Here is a 17,786-nt window from a genome sequence, read left to right as displayed (position 1 = left end):
CGGCAGCAACACTTTGAATTCTGCCGTGCAAACAGTGCCACAGAATCCCCTTGAAATCAATGGGACTCTGCTGCTGCAAAGTGTCTGTGGGGAATATTCATGCAGTGCTCCCCTCAGACATTCTGCTGTGTGAACATATCCATAGGCTAACCCCCCTCTCTGTAGGGTCCTTGATCCAGCGGCTGGCTACTCCTGCCATAACTGGCACAGACTACAGTTCGAGGACTGGCAGGGCCCGTTCACACTATTGAAGAGTGGAATTTCTAGCTGAGATTCCACACCGTATTTACATTGTATGCAGCTACCGTTGATTTCAATGGGATTTCCGCTGACCAGTTCACGCTACAAAATTTCCCGAATCTGGACTTCATGGTGGAATCCTAATTGCTCAATGGGGCTTTGTTTCCGTAATAAAATTCTGTGTGAAATAAGCGACAGTTTTACAAATGTGCAAGCAGAATTCCTCTCAGAATGATTCAGAGTTGAAATTCCGTAGTGTGAACAGGCTCTAAGGGCTTATTCACACTACGGAATCTCTGCTTGGAATTGTGATGTCCCAGTATGGGATATGCATCTCACAGTCCTGTCAGGTTGAGTCCCTCCTCTGGGCTCACCTGCACTGTACCCCTATAATGGTTGTATATTATGTGTAAAGGACCTTTGATAATGGTCACATGGATATTGATCACATGATAATGGTTGTGACATGTTCTATTCACATGTTTTGTTACCCAGAGAGCACCAGGTGACCAGATGACCCGCAGCTAGCTTATGGGCTCCTTGCTCAGCCCCCCTTTATAAGGAAGGGAGGAGCTGCAATCTCTCTTGTGTTTCACTTTCTTCTGAGGTCAAGTCCAGTCCAGACGTCTCAGGGTCAGTGTCCAGCACATCTGGAGGCCTCAACCCTAAATTACAGCCACATGTCAGTAAGTCTGGTCCTCTCTGTCTGCTGTCACTATCTTCAGCCAAGTCTATTATAGTCAGCATGGCTGCGCTAACGTCTGTCAAGTCACTGCCAGTCCCAGCAAGCTGCAAGGTCTCGTGTGTTACTGGTCACCTCTCTGGGATCCTGGCCTAGCTATAAAGACTTTACCATCTGTCTACCTCAGTAAAGCTACCGTTAACCCTAACCTGGCCTTGGACTCTTATTTGCCCTGCCTAACTAGGACTAGTGGTGCTACCGTTCGGGTGGTTCTCTGTAAAAACCACGCCCTGGCGTCACAAACATTTAGGGGAAAACACCATCTGCCCCTGGGCTACAACATCTGCTCCATACACTTCACATCGCAGATTCCACAAAACGTGTAAATTATTTTGGAAGAGTCTGGGTTCCGTAGTGTGAATGGTACAGCATACGGCAGAATCCCATTGGAAGCAATGGGTGGCTGCTGCATTGGAATTTCCAAGCAGAATTCCAGAGCCAAATTCCCCTCAGAAAATCTATAGTGTGACTCAGCCCATAGGGTTGGCATAGCTCTTGCCACTGGGTGGGTATCAGTGCTGCAGAATGTAAGTCTGCTTGCCGGTGCTACATCTGTAATTAGATTTTCTGCCTAGAAGGCGCCATCAGTATTTACTGTACAGAAATATGATGACATTTGGCCAGGAAAAGATGCCCCCTAATATTTCACTTCTATGATGTAGTTTTTATAGGTTTTCTTATAGTCGTCACATGTCTCCTCATGAGAATCAAGGATTTCTATAAAACACCTGGGGGGGGGGGGGGGGGCACACACCAGAAAAAAAAACGCTGATATCAAATCCACATAGTGTTTTTTTTGGGGGGCCACAGTTTCTTGAAAAAAAAAAAGGCAAGACAAGCGAAATCCTATCCCAGCCTCACGGTATGTTCACACTAAGGAAATAAGGATGACATTTTGGGGCAGAAATGCTATTTTTGCTCAATGCTAAAATAAAGCATAAATAAAGACTGGCGTTTATTTGATGCGCAATTTAAAACAGTTTGACTTCGAAATACAAAGTACTATTGACTTTATGGGCTTTTACTCTCAGATTCTGCCGGATCCACGTCAGATTATTATATATTTTTTTGAGTTTACAAAGTCAAGGATACTCTTAAAATACTCATTTTTTCAGTTTCTTTGTTGCCCATAGCAACCAATCACAGCTTAGCTTTCATTTCACCAGAGAAATATAAGAAATGAAAGCTTTGCTGGGATTGGTTGCTATGGGCAATAGAGTGATATAAATCTCCCCGGTTATTTTTGATATTTTACCTATAAACCCGGGACATTGAAAAATGTGGTGTTTCGATGTGCAGTGACTGGCCGCACGCTACGCTACCACAACGTATGTACCCAGGCTACACAAAAGGAAAATACGGTACAGTGCTGGGACTTCTAATCCAGGTGGAGGGTGCTCAGCAACTGGGACCAGGCCCAAGTTGTCTAAAAAAACAGATAAGAAAAAAAAATAGCACTTAAAGGTTGGGTCACACGCATGCCGTATTTACTGCTGCGTATTTTTCTATCTATTAACTTCAGTGGGTAGAAAAATACATTGCAGAAAATATGCAGAAAAATATGACCTTACCCTAAGAATGGAGTTTTATATTCACTTTCTGAGATGTTTTCACCTTTTTTTGTTTAATTTCTGCAAAAACACAAAAAAAAAAAAAATAGCTGCAGATGCAGTTGGAAGTCAGAATATAAGAAGAAATATAAGACCTAGAAATGTAAGACGATGCCCAACCCACTTGGTGTCTTTTGTTTTCTAACTCTTCATTTGTGTTTTTTGTGCTCAGTGGCTGTTTTAACATTAATGTTTTTTTTTTATTATTATGTTTGTTTTTGTTTTTATTGTGTTTACCTCCCCCCAATTCTTTAACAGAAATCCTTAAGGCTGGGTTCACACTATGGAATCAATGGCAGGAAATATTCCTGCTGAATAGTCTGAGGGCGTCCGTCGCTAACTGAATCGGCGTTAGATGATAAAAAAAATTAAAAAAAACGCCACAGTCTCAACATTCTGTGATTTTGAAAATTGCCCCAAAAAACTGCAGAAAAACTCCAAAGAGGAGTGAAAAAATGCGAAGTGTGTTTGGCATTTCATAAATCTCTATTGACTTCTAACATCTGGCCGTGGTGGTTTTTTTTCACCAACAAATGCAGTGCGCCATTTGTGGCATTTTTAGGGGGGTTTGGGGCATTTATTTCAGTAGGATTTTGCTGCTCTGTGGGAAATCATGATTCCAGCGTCCGCAGAAACATTGGGGGGGATTTATCAATACCTGTCCAGAAGTAAAGTTGCTGAGTTTCCCATAGCAAAGAATCAGATCGCTTCTTTCATTTTTAAAGAGACCTCTGAAAAATAAAAGAAGCGATCTGATTGGTTGCTATGGGCAACTCAGCAACTTTATCTCTGCATAGGTTTTGATAAATCTCCCCCATTGAACTTGCCATCTATAAAGATGGCGCATTTCCAAGCGGTCCGAGCACCGCCGAAACAAGCAAATGTGCGGAATGTCCGTCCGTGTTTTCCGTGCAGACATTCTGCACATTTCCGATCGTGTGAACATGGCCTAAGAGTAAATTCACACGCAAATGATTTGTTGCAGAAATCTCTGCATCTGAAAAGTAATTCCATTTATCTAAATATATATATATACAGTGGTCCCTCAACATACGATGGTAATTCGTTCCAAACGACCCATCGTTTGTCGAATCCATCGTATGTTGAGGGATCCGTGCAATGTAAAGTATAGGAAGCTGTACTCACCTGTCCCCGCCGCTCCGGACCAGGTCCTCACCGCTCCCGATGCTGTCCCAGGGGCTCCCGATGCTGTCCCGCTGCTCCGGTGTCTTCTTCGCGATCCTCCGGTGTCTTGCGCATCTTCTGCAGGGTCCGGGCCTCGCTTTCTGGTGACGTTATTACGCTGCTGCGCTGGCGCGGCGTACGTAGTGACGTAATAACGACGCCGGAAAGCGAGGCCCGGACCCTGGAGAAGATGTGCAAGACACCGGAGGATCGCGAAGTGGACCCGGAGCAGCGGGAATAGGTAGGGGAACCTGCCCGGGATGCTTAACCCCTTAAGGACGCAGGACGTAAATGTACGTCCTGGTGAGGTGGTACTTAACGCACCAGGACGTACATTTACGTCCTAAGCATAACCGCGGGCAACGGAGCGATGCCCGTGTCATGCGCGGCTGATCCCGGCTGCTGATCGCAGCCAGGGACCCGCCGGCAATGGCCGACGCCCGCGATCTCGCGGGCGTCCGCCATTAACCCCTCAGGTGCCGGGATCAATACAGATCCCGGCATCTGCGGCAGTGCGCGATTTGAATGAATGATCGGATCGCCCGCAGCGCTGCTGCGGGGATCCGATCATTCATAACGCCGCACCGAGGTCCCCTCTCCTTCCTCCTTTCGGCTCCCGACATCTCCTGCTCTGGTCTGTGATCGAGCAGACCAGAGCAGGAGATGACCGATAATACTGATCTGTTCTATGTCCTATACATAGAACAGATCAGTATTAGCAATCATGGTATTGCTATGAATAGTCCCCTATAGGGACTATTCAAGTGTAAAAAAAAATGTAAAAAAATGTAAAAGTAAAAAAAAAGTGAAAAATCCCCTCCCCCAATAAAAAAAGTAAAACGTCCGTTTTTTCCTATTTTACCCCCAAAAAGCGTAAACATTTTTTTTATAGACATATTTGGTATCCCCGCGTGCGTAAATGTCCGAACTATTAAAATAAAATGTTAATGATCCCGTATGGTTAACGGCGTGAACGAAAAAAAATTAAAAAAGTCCAAAATTCCTACTTTTTTAATACATTTTATTAAAAAAAATTATAAAAAATGTATTAAAAGTTTTTTATATGCAAATGTGGTATCAAAAAAAAGTACAGATCATGGCGCAAAAAATGAGCCCCCATACCGCCGCTTATACGGAAAAATAAAAAAGTTATAGGTCATCAAAATAAAGGGATTATAAACGTACTAATTTGGTTAAAAAGTTTGTGATTTTTTTTAAGCGCAACAATAATATAAAAGTATGTAATAATGGGTATCATTTTAATCGTATTAACCCTCAGAATAAAGAACACACGTCATTTTTACCATAAATTGTACGGCGTGAAAACGAAACCTTCCAAAATTAGCAAAATTGCATTTTTCGTTTTAATTTCCCCACAAAAATAGTGTTTTTTGGTTGCGCCATACATTTTATGATATAATGAGTGATGTCATTACAAAGGACAACTGGTCGCGCAAAAAACAAGCCCTCATACTAGTCTGTGGATGAAAATATAAAAGAGTTATGATTTTTAGAAGGTGAGGAGGAAAAAATGAAAACGTAAAAATTAAATTGTCTGAGTCCTTAAGGCCAAAATGGGCTGAGTCCTTAAGGGGTTAAACTGCTATCCGGCAGCAGCTTAAGCATTTTGCGCTGTTTGATAGCAGTTAATGCGATGGCCCCGACATATAAAAGCATCGTATGTCGATTTTATGATATGTCGGGGCCATCGCATGTCGGGGCCATGTGCCGTGCGCCAACTGCACCCCACTGGATCGCAGCACAGCGGGAAAGCCACCCAACTTTTTTTTTTTTTTTTATTGTAGGTGATTCACATGAACAGGTGAAGATCCCAGCATCACATACTCAGAATGTTATTGGGATACACTGAGAACACTGCCCAAATCTCGAACCTCCTTGGAGAGGTGACACAGCAGATAACTTCCGTTATCACATCCTATTAAAACGAAACAGGAAATCAAACATCAGAGCCTTGTAAGGTTACATCAAGGGGCATTCCAGGTATGGAAACCAATATTTATTTATTTATTTATTTTTTTTACGTTTTTATCCCCTGTCCACAGACCCTCTGGAACCTCCAGGACCCTCCTCGACTGTAGACATCCCGGCCTCCACACCGACACCAACCACTCGCAAGCGCCGTACCGTGAGTGCGACCAAGCTGCAGGAGCCACCAAAGCGGACCAAGAATTACACCACTCTCCCCAATGACCCACGGGCCGGCCGCACAAGCAACCCTCCGGAACTACAGCCAGAGAAAACGGGACAAAACGTCAACACCCAATACCGACCCCAGGGAGCGTAGCCCTGAAAGAAATTGTAACTCCAAACAGCGAAGCACTAGATGCAACAGGCAGAGCACAGGAAGAAAACAGGCCCCCTGATCACTCAAATCACACACTAGAAAAGAAGAAAAGCATCACAAAATTAGCGCGCAACCAAGCGCAGGGGCCATGCCAACCCACACAGTAACGTTACAAGTCTAAAACATGAGCTGCCGAAGCAAGCACCCAAAGTCCCACAACCAACACCAAGGGAAAAGCTCAAACAAAACCCCAGCATGGCAGAAACCCCACCGACTACCAAGACCCAGGGGTAAACCACCCCACAGCACCACTGGAAAACCAAACACCACACCAACAACCGACCAAACCAGCCACAACCGAGAACAGAGCGAGCTCCCCGTGCGCTGCAACGGGGAACTGAAAGCAGGCCAGTCCACTGCCCGACTCCTGAAAAAAACCCAACCAACCAAAATGTCAGCCCATAGCGTACCAGGGGCACATATGCGGGGGCACAAATACCAGACACCCTCGGTGGCCAGAGACAACCTGCAGGAAAAACTCCGCCAAGAACCATATTCCATGCGGAACATACAGTAAACCAGCAAGGACCGGAAGAGGGGCACCTAGCGAGCCCCGAGGAAACCAAAACTGAAAACGCAAACACTCCCAGTCCACAGGAAAACTGCAGACCAACGCCAACACGGCATGCGGAAGACTGCAACAAACCACACCCCAACAAGCGTAGAGCACAGGAGAATCCCCCTCCGGAAAAACCACCACAAACAGAAGAACCCACAAGGGAAGACAAACTGAGACTCAAGCGAAACCTACCCACCGCCACATCAGCTAAAGCACCCAGCACGACATACAGGAGTCCCATGCCTACCAGAGATCGGGAGCAAAACAGGAGAAAACATCAGACAATACACTAGGACAAACAGAGCAGCGGAGAGGGACTACAACTAGTGACGGAGAGAAACACCAAACCAAGGGGGGAGAAAACCAAAAGAAACAAAACCATAACTGGGTGCCACCGATTCAGGATAAGGAACAAGCCTCAGGAGCTAAGTCCACAAAAACCCGGTCATCCAGAGCGTAAGGCCAAAAGACCACTCACCTAAGCGTGCACCGCAGAAAATGATACCACACCAAAGCACCCCGTCAAGAAGAGACGTACCCAACTCACAACCAGAGACCAACACAGATATACACCCATATCCGAGACCAAAACCCAACAAACACACAGGAACAAAAGGCGGATACTACCCAGAACAGCCATAAGCACACTAACCGGGGAAGGAGAGGGCATCAACCCAGCATAGCCAGCTGAAGACAACTGGCCTGCCAAAGCCCCAAGGGCAGGCACGAAAATAGAGCCACCCCCGCCCCCCACCCCTGCAACAGAACGCTCACTAAGTCCAGAAGATGGAGAAGGCACAAAAGCTGGAGGAACCACTTCACCACTGCAGGCGTGGGACAAGGCACGCTGGAGACCACCTGGTTGCGGGTACTCTGCCGCTGCCCGGAATGGCGCCTGGAAACCAGCAGCAGAGGACTCAGGAAGAGGGACAGCAGCGGCCACAGTGGTTTTTTTTTGGGAACTCGGGGCGGAGAGGTGATGGAGGGTTTGGGGTGCAGTGGCTGCAAGAACCATGCGCCGTGATCCGAAGTTTACAGCGGTACCATTGTCGTGTCAATCAGAGTTGTGATTATTATTATTATTATTTTTTTTTTAATAGGTATAAAAAGCGACCAAAATACGCTATATGGGACTGTAGAATTTATATATTTAATTATTAATTTGCGCTTAAACCCTAAACCGTGCGATCAAATGAGGATATATAACTTGATAGTTCGGACATTGACGCACGTGGCGATACCACATGCGTATGTGTATTGAAATCTACACAGTTTGTACTTTTTCATTTCATTGTAATTTATTATTTATTATTAATAATTTTAATTATTTTTTTTTAATTTTGCGCGTACGCCATTGAAGGAGTACTGCAATCGAAGATATATTTAGATAGTACGGACATGTACGCACACAGCGATACCGTATACGTGTATATGCTTGATGTAATACAGATTTTTATATTTTATTTATTTAATTATTATTTTCTTTTTTTTTTTTTTATGTATGGGGGAAAAAAAGGGGGGGGGGGGGGAGTAGTGATCCAAACGTTTATTATGGCAAGGGTTAAATTGATCTTCATGAACATATTTTTTTTTTTTTTTTTTTGCAATGCTATAGCTCCCATAGGGAGCCACAACACTGCACACACAGATCCTAACACAGATCACTTGCCATGTGTTAACATGGCAATGATCTGGGTTATCGGTGATTGATTGCTCAAGCCTGAATTTCAGGCTTAGAGCAATCAATCCAAGAGTGGACGCGCAGGAGGCGGTGAGTAACCCTCCTGCTGCGTTCCAGCTGATCGGGACATCTCGATTTAATCGCGATGGTCACGGTCAGCCCGACTGAGCAGCCGGGGACGCCTGTACATACATTCAGATGCGGCGATCAACTTTGATCGCCGAATCCAAAAAGGTAATGCCGGACATCTGCCCGATCGGCGATGTCCGGCATTAGCATGGGTCCTGGTAGCTAATAGCAACCGGGACCCACCGGCCATGATGTGCGCTCAACGTGTGAGCGCGCATTATACTGGGGACACGCAAATGGACGTTAATAAACGTCCATTTGCGCAAGGAATAAAAAACAGCAGCAGCCACCCAGGGGGCCGCCACCGAAGAGACAGAGGGGACAGAAACGGGGGAAGGAGGCAAAGCGCGCTCATAAGGAGCACGCCTGGGGAGGGGGCTCGGGCCAGGGAAGAGGATTGAAGGAACGGGCAGAGAAAAAGAGTAAAGGAACGGGAAGGGGATAGAAGGAACGGGCAGGGAAAAGGATTAAAGGAATGGGCAGGGAAGAGGATTAAAGGAACGGGCAGGGAAGGGGATAGAAGGAACGGGCAGGGAAAAGGATAAAAGGAACGGGAAGGGTATTGAAGGAACGGGCAGGGATGAGGGTTAAAGGAACGGGCAGGGAAGAGGATTAAAGGAACGGGCAGGGAAGAGGATTAAAGGAACGGGCAGGACAGGGGGAAGGAGAGCGGGACTGAGGAGAGGTCCGCCAGCCTCCCGAACCCAACGCCAGGGTGCAACAGGAGGGGAGGCCAGCTCAGCCACAAGAGAGCATGCCAGCCCTCACCCTCCTGCTCCATCCGGGCCATAATGTAAAGGGCAGATACATACCAACCGGCAGACAAAACTCCGGGTCCTGGGCAGATTGAGGGGGAAGGGAGGCACCACAGCTATAAATACCCAGGGGAGGGCCCCTGAAAGCCCGGGAAACTATTAAACCCCTGATTGGTGCACTCCTTCCCCCCCCCACCCATGGGACATACCACTGTAGCCAGTGGCAAGTTTTACAGGCGGGGGAGGGGGCTAAAAAAACCTTGCCTGTACATTTCTTAGCCCCTTAACTGCTCACCAGTCAGGGGGCAAGCTATTTATGCACAGCTTGCCCCTTCAGTCCAACACGGCAGCTATCATCCTTTAGCAGCAGGAGTGAGGTGGCACTGGTTATTGGCCAACAAATCAGGACGCCTGCTGTGGTGGTGTCCCTAACGGCACCCGCTCCGCCCCCACCCTGGAGGGCGACAGCAGGTGCTGGGAGTATGTACCTGAAGTGGGGGCCCCTGATCCCCGGCATCGGCGGTGGGATCAAGGCCCCCGTAGAGGGGGCAGGCAGGCGGCGGCAGGCAGGACAGCGGAGTAAGGCATGATCCGGCGTGTGAAGCAGCAGGAGGTAAGACTGGCCTCCTGCTGTTGCTTAGCAACAACTCCCAGCATGCACAAAAGAAGGTACAACTACAACTCCCAGCATTCCCTTTGGTAGTTTGTGCATGCTGGGGGTTGTAGTTATGCAACAGCTGGAGGCACATTTTTTCTATGAAAAAGTGTGCCTCCAGCAATTGATTAACTACAACCCCCAGTATGCAAAACTACCAAAGGGCATGCTGGGAGTTGCAGTAGTGTGCCTCCAGCTGTTGCATAACTACAAGACCCAGCATGCCCTTCGGCTGTAAGTGCATGCTGAGAGTTGTAATTTTGCAAAAGCTGGAGGCACACTGCTTGCGAAACACTGAGTTAAGTAACCAGTGTGCCTCCAGCTGTTGCATAACCACAACCCCCAGCATGCACGGACAACCAAAGAGCATGCTGGGAGTTGTAGTCTTGCAACAGCTGGAGGTTTGCCACCCCTATGTGAATGTACAGGGTACATTCACACAGTCGGGTTTACAGTGTGTTTCTCGCTGCAAGTTTGAGATGCAGCAAATTTTCCGCCGCAGCTCAAACTCTCTGTAAACCCCCGCCTGTGTGAATGTACCCTAAAAACACTACACTACGCTACACCTACATAAAATAAAGGGTAAAACATTACATATTTACATATACACATACCCCTACACAGTTACACCCCCCCCAATAAAAATGAAAAACATCTGGTACGGCACTGTTTCCAAAACGGAGCCTCCAGCTGTTGCAAAACAACAACTCTCAGTATTGCCGGACAGCCATTTACTGTCCAAGCATGCTGGGAGTTTTGCAACAGCTGGAGGCACCCTTTTCGGGAAACACTGCCGTAGGGTCATTTTGGTATCGGAGGAAAGTCTAATTCTTGCATCCGGGTCCGTCCCTATGCAAATCCCTAATTTAGGCCTCAAATGCGCATAGCGCTCTCCCTTCGGAGCCCAGGCAACAGTTGTCCGTGAAAATGAACAATTCAACATGGACATTTCTCCAAAAATTTAGGTCTTTTTTCCTGTGTGCATTTGCAGACATTAATCTGGCTTTTATATGTTTCTTTTGGAGTAATGGCTTCTTCCTGGCAGAGTGGCCTTTCAGCCCATGATGATACTGTACTCGTTTCACTGAGGATAATGACACAATCTTACCAACTTCCACCAGCATCTTCACAGTGGCCCACATTTATCATCGTCTTTAGACAGTTTTTTGTGTCTCAAAAAGGGGCAAAAAAGGCGCAAGCAGGGTTTTTGGCGCCTTTTTTTTCCCCTTTTTATTTACACATTTCTGCTGATTTTGAGTTGCAATCCACTGATTTTGGCAATACACATGATATGGAAGGGATTTATCATTGCGCCTTTTTGTGAAAAGGAGTAAAAAAAGGCGCAAAGCCACTGAAAAGTTTCTAAAACAGTGTTTCCCAACCTTTTTCGGGTCGGGGCACACCTCGGAAAAAACAAATTCGGCGGGGCACCACTACCGAGGTTGACGAGCAAAAAAAAAAAAAAAGGGAAAATGGTAAAAAACGCAATGCACTATATCTATCGGTGGGTTACCGCGGCGCTGACCAGGGATAGGCCCGTCAGGTTAGTAGAAAGAAGGATTTTTATTTAAAACAATGCATAGCGTTTCACAGCGCTTGCCTGGCTTCATCAGGCATGATGCCTGATGAAGCCGTGCAAGCGCAGAGAAACGCGTTGCATTGGTTTAAATAAAATCCTTCTTTCTACTAACCTGATGGGCCTATCCCTGGTCAGCACCGCGGTAACCCACCGTCCTTTGGAAGTCCACATCCATTACAAAAAAAAAAAAGGATGCAGTAGTGATGGAAAAAAATTTATTTAAGGAAATTAATATTTTTTTATAACAACATTTTTATTAATTTTTAAACAGGGATCAATTTTATGTTGGCAGGCAGGGCACTAAAAATTTAGCCAACAATAATAAAAATGTAGTGTGTTTGTGTGTTTTTCACTTTAAAAAAAATATATTTTTTAGGTAGTACTACTACTCCCAGCATGGAACACTTTGTTCCATGATGGGATTGGTAGTTCCTGCACTAATAGACGGATCACCCCAGGTGTTACTCCTGACACCCACGGTGATCTGTCTATTAGTACAGGAACTACTACTCCCATCATGCGATCGTCCATAATATAGCAGAGATGCAGAGCGGCTCTATACAGCGCTCGCATCTCTGCACTATACTCGGCCAGTGATGTGAATAGAACATCACTCATTCATATTTTCCGCCCAGAATAGTGATTGGCCGGATGGTGGCAGCCAATCACAGCTCTCAGCAGGAAATATGAATGGTGAGTGGCCGGCCGGAGTACAGAGCAGAGATGCGAGCGCAAAGAGAAAGCCGCTCCGCATCTCAGGGATGAAGGACAATCACAGCGGGTGTCAGGAGTGACATCCACTGTGATCTGTCCTTAACTGCAGGTACTACTGCTCCCAACATGGAGCACAATTTGCTTCATTCTGGGAGCTGCAGTACCTGCATTAATAGACAGGTCGCAGCGAGTTTCACTTCTGGCACCTGTTGTGATCTGTTTATTAATGCAGGTACTACAGCTCCCAGCATGGAGCCAATTGTGCTCCATGTTGGGAGCAGTAGTACCTGCAGTTAAGGAAAGATCACAGTGTATGTCACTCCTGACACTCGCTGTGATCCTCCTGTATAATGTATAGATGCGGGCGGATGCTCTTCTATGGTCCCCTGCACTGACGTATATATACACATATTCATATTTCCCACAGAGAGTTGTGATTGGCTGCAACCATCAACTGTATATTTAGGGAGCTGTTTGATGAATATGGTGCAGAAGGTGGGCAATGCCAGGCTGTACCTTGCAGAATTTACATCCACCTTTGTGCATATCAGCATCATTTCAAGTGTTCAAATTACCAACCCAGCTCTGCTGCATCTGACAAACAGCTCTGCTGATTCTGCTCAGTGAGACCAGTTCACCATGTGGATGTCAGGGAGAGATGCTGCCTCCCCCTGAGGTGTTTCTGTGAATTGGTTTTATTGATGTAAGTCATACTCTGTGGTTTGTATTGACAATGGGGGCTCCCCGGTGGAAGGCATTCATGGCCGGTGTCACTGTGACAGGCAGATGAAAGGAGCTGCTGTTATACGTCCAGGTCATAAGATGACCCGTGCCCACAGCTGGTAGTCAGGAGCTCAGCACATGACTAGTCCTGACAACCACGAGGTCTATAATCCTAAACGCATAACTCCTGAGAGTCACCGCGGCCGGGCATCCCAGAATGGATTTGCGAATCCATCCCGTAATATCAAAGGAATTCCACAAAGCAAAAATTCAGATTATGCACATTTTATCAAAATCATTTATTAAAAATGTATTAATATTATAAATATATAATAATAATAAAATAAATTATCATGAGACTATATGACTACACATGAAAGAACCAGACCACTCAGCTGATATGGAGCCCACTCACCTATACCAACCTCTTCCAGTTTAAAAGAACCAATGCCGGATACCCCTCTCTAGAGGAACCACGTACATTACCAAACAAAGGGATTTTTACCCAGGGATTATGGCAAGTATAACTACTATAATACTGCTCCCATGTACCAGAATATAACTACTATAATGCTGCTCCTATATACAAGAATATAACTACTATAATACTGCTCCTATATATAAGAATATAACTACTATAATACTGCTCCTATATACAAGAATATAACTACTATAATACTGCTTCTATATACAAGAATATAACTACTATAATACTGCCTCCTATATACAAGAATATAACTACTATGATACTGCTCCTACATACAAGAATATAACTACTATAATACTGCCTCCTATATACAAGAATATAACTACTATAATACTACTCCTATATACAAGCATATAACTACTATAATACTGCTCCTATATACAAGAATATAACTACTATAATACTGCTCCTATATACAAGAATATAACAACTATAATACTGTCTCCTATATACAAGAATATAACTACTATAATACTACTCCTATATACAAGAATATAACTACTATAATACTGCTCCTATATACAAGAATATAACTACTATAATACTACTCCTATATACAAGAATATAACTACTATAATACTGCTCCTATATACACGAATATATCTACTATAATACTGCTCCCATGTTCAAGAATATAACTACTATAATACTGCTCCTATATACAAGAATATAACTACTATAATACTGCTCCTATATACACGAATATAACTACTATAATACTGTCTCCTATAAACAAGAATATAACTGCTATAATACTGCTCCTATATACACGAATATAACTACTATAATACTGTCTCCTATATACAAGAATATAACTGCTATAATACTGCTCCTATATACAAGAATATAACTACTATAATACTGCCTGCTATATACAAGAATATATCTACTATAATATTGCCTCCTATATACAAGAATATAACTACTATAATACTGCTCCTATATACAAGAATATAACTACTATAATACTGCTCTTATATACAAGAATATAACTACTATAATACTGCTCCTATATATACAAGAATATAACTACTATAATACTGCTCCTATATACAAAAATATAACTACTATAATACTGCTCCTATATACAAGAATATAACTACTATAATACTGCTCCTATATACAAGAATATAACTACTATAATACTGTCCCCTATATACAAGAATATAACTACTATAATGCTGCTGAGCTTTGCACCCTTGTCTAGATCTAATAATAATATAAATACAATTCCAGATTGGAGTGAACTCTTAGTCTGAGTGTTCCATTGGATGTGATTGTTTCAGACCGGCAGGTCTAATTCCACAAGACGCTCTGTGCTGCTGATGGATCGCCCTCCGTGGCACGCTCAGCCATGAATGAATTTGTGGTTCTCTGCTTCAAAATTTAGGCCAGATGGAATTCTATTAGAATCAGGGCCCAACAACCGTGGCCATAAATCATCAAGCAGGTGGGATCAGAGTGAAGGAATCCCGGTCTGGTCCTGCGCCTCCATGGTAAAGGTTATCATTCATCTTGTATGGCGGACTGCCATGTGTCATCAATGTATGCTGTTGTATCATTGCTGACTTTCACGACACTATTGTATTCCGCCATCCCTGGCTTTGTAGGAAGGTTATTGACTTCATAACAGACACCCCGATACATATTTATAGGACATATTCTTTTTTGTTTTGCATGAACCAGCGGCGTATAATAAAGATGTATGTCAGATGTAGCAGTGCTGAATTTGGAATAACTCCCAAGGTTATGTGATCAATAGGGAATTGAAAACTACATATTGTAGATATAAAGGGGTACTTCGCTGCTCAGCATTTGGAACAAACTCTTCCGAACGCTGGAGCCGGCGCTGGGAGCTTGTGACGTCACAGCCCCGCCCCTTCATGACATCACGCCCTGCCTCCTCAATGCAAGTCTATGGGAGGGGGCGTGGCAGTTGCCACGCCCCCTCCCATAGACTTGCATTGAGGTGGTGTGGTGTGACTGTGTGGTGTCCCGTCACCATATTTCATACTGTGCCTTGATGGGGGGTCCCCAAAGTCAGAGTCCCTAGGACTGTGGGGGTCCGCTTCCCTAGTTAGCCCCTAGTCACCCCTTAGTAAGTTAATATTTATACAAATTTTCATTGTAAATATGTATATTGCATTACTCACTTGTTTGGCGTTGCAGGACCTTGGGTCATGTGACCCGTTGCTCAGAACTCTATGGTATGTTGAAGGACCTTAGGTGGTTCTTGTGTCACGTGTTCACCCACAATGCCGTGTAACGGGGAGGGACAGTTGTTATGGACCAATCCAAAACGGCTAAGCCCCTGCCCATATAAGGGAGTTGCGGACATCATTCTCTCTTGGGTTGCTGTCTCTGTATGAGGTAGGACCTCCGCAACTTTCAAGTACGTTTACTAGGCCAAAGCCTTGCGGCCTCGGCCTATACCAAAGCAGTTGTACTTCTATAATTTCCCGCTATTCTCCGCAAGATCACTGGACCTAAATGCACCCCTAAATCCAGCGGATCTATGCTACGGAATCTTTTAAAAGCTAAATTGAGCTTATCTGATCCCAACCAACTGTATATCGCTGCTCAACTGTATACAGACTCTGTTATCTAAACTGTTATTGATATTGCCTGCTACAGAAAATCTTCAGTAAAAGTTCTTACAAGTTTTCAGTTAAACAGTGGTTGTGGACAATCCGTTTATTACGCACTCACCTATTGCTCTTGGGAAGGGTGGTGATAGGCCCAGCACCATTACAGTATTTAACCCTCACCCTGGCATCACGAGTGACAAGGGTTAACAGTGCCCTTTATAATTCAGAACAGCAACACCCCCAACTACCCTACAACCCCCGAGGCGTACTACAACTGCACGAGGGGGTGGGGCTATGACATCACAAGCTCCCTGCGCCGGCTCCAGAGTTCAGAACAGTTTGTTCCAAACGTTGAGCAGCGGAGTACCCCTTTAAAGCATCCTTATAGTTATCACCATCTTTCCTCCCTGCTTGTCCTCCCCATGAACATCCATATTATTACAAAAATGAAGGACACACTTTTTTTTTTTTGCTTATATAGTGCAGCATATGCTATTATTCGATAATAATGTAGAGGTTCTTGTTTATGCCTTGTACTAACCTGTTTTAGTTGATGTGGCAGGCATGGTATAGGCCAGGGGTTGGCAACCCCTGGCATGCCCACCACTCATGGCACCCAGGGTGCTTCTGAGTTGCACACGGGGCTCCGGGTGGAGAGACGCTCGCTCCGCTAATGGGAATCCAGGGGACACAGTGTGCACATGCAGACCTCCTCTCAGTTAGAGCTGCAGGACCTGCGGCTTCACTGAGAGGAGACCTGTGACCTCTGCCCGCAAGCAGTGCAGGCACCGATGACGTCACTCATCGGCGCCTGCACTGTAGCACAAGAAGAATGCAGCCAACTTGTGCTGCCCTGGGATCCCTGACTGCGATATAGGTGAGTAAACCATGTAGGTGATGGGTAGGGGGTGCAGGTGATAGGGAGGGGGTGTGCGGGTGAGAGGGAGGGGGAAGGGGGTGCAGGTGACGAGGAGGGTGCAGGGGAGGGGGTGCAAGAAATGTGGAGGGGGGTGCAGGCGGCGGTAGGAGGGGGATTGCAGGTGACAGGGAGGGGGATGATGATTTGGACAAGGAGGAGCACTGGCTACTTCCCTAACTGGCTGCCTACACAATTACCTGCCTGGTTACTTCCCTTCCCTGCTACCTACCTTATTAATTTCCTGGCTACATAGCCACTTGGCTACCTACCTACATAGCTACCTACCTACATAGCTACTTACCTACATAGCAACCTAATTACCTATTCGCATGCACAAACTAATCGCCTCAGATTCTCGCCCCAGGGACTCTAATCATACCAGCAATGCATTTATCCGTCGAAGGAGATCACTATAATGTTATCTGTGTTTGAACAAGTTTGGGAAAAAAACAAATATTCGTAATCGCGAATATTATTCGCGATATTCTGAATATTTGCGAATTCTCAAATATGCTATATTCGCAACGAATATTCGCATTGCGAATATTCGTGAGCAACACTAGTACCTACCTACATACATACATACAAAGCTACCCATTTACCTACTTTGCTACCTACCAAAGAACTTACCTCCATATTTACTTACCTACCTGCATAGCTACCTACCTATATCCAGGGAAAATTGTAGCTCCCCAAAGTATAAAGTGCAGAATTCCGTACAGTTCCATTTCAAACAGTGTTATAGACAAAAAAAACACAAAAAGAGCGCTCCATAGTGCAATTAACAGAGTAAACCACGCATAGGCTAATATTGTGCGCTTACCCACATGGTTGTGCTGACAAGCAGGCACAACG

Source organism: Hyla sarda, chromosome 2 (assembly GCF_029499605.1).
Source record: "Hyla sarda isolate aHylSar1 chromosome 2, aHylSar1.hap1, whole genome shotgun sequence".
Taxonomy (NCBI): domain Eukaryota; kingdom Metazoa; phylum Chordata; class Amphibia; order Anura; family Hylidae; genus Hyla; species Hyla sarda.
This window is presented reverse-complemented; position numbering follows the sequence as displayed.